Source organism: Arvicanthis niloticus, chromosome 29 (genome assembly GCF_011762505.2).
Source record: "Arvicanthis niloticus isolate mArvNil1 chromosome 29, mArvNil1.pat.X, whole genome shotgun sequence".
Classification (NCBI taxonomy): Eukaryota; Metazoa; Chordata; class Mammalia; order Rodentia; family Muridae; genus Arvicanthis; species Arvicanthis niloticus.
In genome coordinates, this window is record NC_133437.1 from 175591 (window position 1) to 178756 (window position 3166).

At 34.7% G+C, this 3166-nt stretch overlaps 1 pseudogene; it reads left to right on the forward strand.

Moving 5' to 3' along the window:
* Nucleotides 1-1053: 1053 nt before the first annotated feature.
* On the forward strand, nt 1054-2263 carry LOC143440262 (vomeronasal type-1 receptor 44-like; annotated as a pseudogene).
* Nucleotides 2264-3166: the final 903 nt, after the last annotated feature.

Here is a 3166-nt window from a genome sequence, read left to right on the forward strand (position 1 = left end):
TCTGATGGGGATGAAAACTTATAGTCTCATAGCTAATCCTGGCTATTTTTCTTGAGAGAATAGATTTGAGTGGATGGTTTTCAGCTGACATTAATTCTAAAGCCAAGAAAAAAGCCAGGTTCAGAACTAAGTGTTTTAATTGGGTGAAATGACAGAGGCTCTGGTTAGTCAACAAAATGATGGACTGGGTTTTAGGACTATCTTGTACCTCACTGGTACAAATTGGCATAATTATGCCTTAATTGTATTTTGAGAGAAAAGGTTTTTTTTAAACAGGAAGTGTGATATGTAGGAAGAGCTAAGGTGGGAGGAGTACTGAGAGGAAGAGAAGGAGTAAGGAGAGGAGGAGAAAAAGGAGAGGAGCAGCTAGGTGATGAGAGAGAGAAAAAGAGAGAAGGAGGAGTTAGACAGAGAGGCAGATATTCACATGTCTCCACCAGTCAAAGATAGTTGATATATCTAGGTTTATATATCTATTGGGTTACACTTCTGACTGAGCATTACCAAACTTATAAAGCCTTTGATTAATATTTTTAAATATATATATATATATATATATATATATAAATGCAAAAAAGAAAAGGGGGCATGAGATAGGGGTTTTCTGGGGGGAAGGGGGAGGAGGAAAGGGGATGGCATCTGAAATGTAAATAAAACATCCAAAAAAAAGAAATCTCTCTTCCATTATATACCATTTTTTATAGATTGTCTTTTCAATGTTCAGCTTTTAACTGCTTTTTACAATGCCCATTTTATAATATGATTAAAATGTATTCTGGTTCTAAAACCAAATTGTTGGGGGGCAGTTCAGGGTTTCATATGAGATCTTTAACTCTGCCTTTTCTACCCTCAGGCTCTCAGAAATAATGGAATCTAGTTGTTGGAAGGGTCACCCATAATCCATTGTACACATTTCACTACAGTCTCTTTGTGCTTATCTGTCAATCCCAATATTCATTCTCCTAGACCAGTGATTTAAAATCACAACACCATACATTTATATTTGCTTGGTTTGACTTATCCTAGCAGAAGAACAATGAAGACTTCATTAAGATGTTTCCAAGAGACCTACTTTCTGGATTCTTCCTCCTCTCAGAAGTTTTCATTGGACTCATGGGAAACTTGCTTCTCTTCATACTATACATGTACATATTCTTAATTCAGCCTTGTCAAAAGAAGCCCATAGATATAATCTTCACACAACTAATGCTTGTCAGTGTTTTGAGCATTGTGTTTAGGTTGATACCAGATGTCATGGCATCCTTTGCAGTTAGGCTCCTTTTCCATGATGTTGCATGTAAGGCAGTTTTGTATGCATACAGTATTACTAGGGGCTCTTCCTATTGCACTATCTTGTAACTGAGTGTATTTTAAGGGATTACACTCAGTTCTAACAATTCCAAGTGGGGATGTCTTAAATCTAAGCTTGAGTCACACATTTTTCTATCCTTTCTTGTCATATGAATCATCAACACCTTTATCTTCCCAAGGTTGAAATCACTGTTGTGGGTTCTAAGTATTTCCAGATATACTGCCAAAGTATCCAGGTTCAGTACCATATCATCATGTCATTTGTAACTACACTAATAATTAGAGTCACCCTGTTTGTGTTTCTCTTGATCTGGTCCATCCTCTAGATTGTGAGCTTCCTTTTCAAACAAAAAGGTATGTATCCAGTTTCAGTGTCTTTCTCCATGTATTTTCTGAGAAAAGAGTCACCCACATCATCCTGCTTCTTGTGGGTTTCTTTGTGTATTTCTGTTGTTCAAACACATTTGTGACATTCTATTCACTTTACAGACCAAACAGCAGCACAGTGTGGGATCTGATTAGTAAAGTTTTATCCTCAGGCTATCAAAGTGTCTGATTTTATGTTATATTGAACAATAAGAAACTTATTTCTAACGCAGTTGCCTCTTTAACCATTTGACTATGGTTAAAATGTTTCCATTTATTTCACTGACTAAATGTAATTGGATTTACATTTATCAATTTGCTCTTTGTTTTTATATGTTTCTAATTTTGTGGCTCCTCTTTCAATGCTTCTGTAATGGCAAGAAAAGCCTTTGTGTATCATTTTGATTCCTGTTCTTCCTTATGCTTTATCTTATTAACAATTGCTTTGATTAATATACACACCACCACTTGTCATAATAAAGTTCATGATCTAACTGGTGAAAATAAAAAAAAACTTATTTCTAAATTTATTTCTTCATTTTCAGATGTTAAATATACATTTTTTACAAGAGGATGCCATGGCTAATCTAACCCTCCAAGTAACCATGCCTTGGTGGATTCCTTACCACATGAGCAAAGTAGCCATAGCATGCTTGAGTATCTAATATACAGGTAATAGGAATTAACTAATAATAATTTTTTTAGGACAGAGCTCCATGTAGGACTTTTATGGTTTATTTCCTACCTTTTCTTAATTGAGAGTTAGAGTCAATGGAACTGGAGTTATAGACAGTTGTTACCTGCCATGTGGGTTCTGACAATTGAACAAAGGTTCTATGAAAGAACAGCTGGTGACCTTAACTGCTGAGCGATGGCTCATGTGGAGTTGTTTTAGAGATAGTGTTTTAGCATGAGATTTTAAAGCCTTAATGTCAAAAGAATAAAGACTAATAACAGAATTTTCATATACTTCTCTGTTTAAATTTTATGTTGAGTGTATATGGTATTATACTTAAATATATTTGCCTGTCTGAACTCTTTCAAATATCAGGAGTATAAAATTTAGTTCTACATTTATGATTGATCTATAAAATTTTACTTTCCTGGGGAAATTTTATAAGCTTCATCAATATATCCTGAGTGTTCTGGGCAGTATTTTCACGAAAGAAAATGTATAAATGAACAAAATCCAAATAATAGGAATTGAAAGGTCGTGCTATATTTATAGTATGGAAATGAAGTGTGTTTACTGAGAAGATAGTTCCGGGGGCAAAATAATTTACCATATAAGTATAAGAAAAAGAATTTGCAAGCACTGTCTAATGTTTAGCTGCAGATCTTTGCATGTGTTTCCATCAGTTTCTCGATGAACCCTCTGTGATGACAGTTATGCTAGGTACCAATCTATGAGTATAGAATATCATTAGGAATCATTTCATTGATATCACCCTCCTCTCTGCCCTATTTGGTTCTATTGTAGATCTTTGGG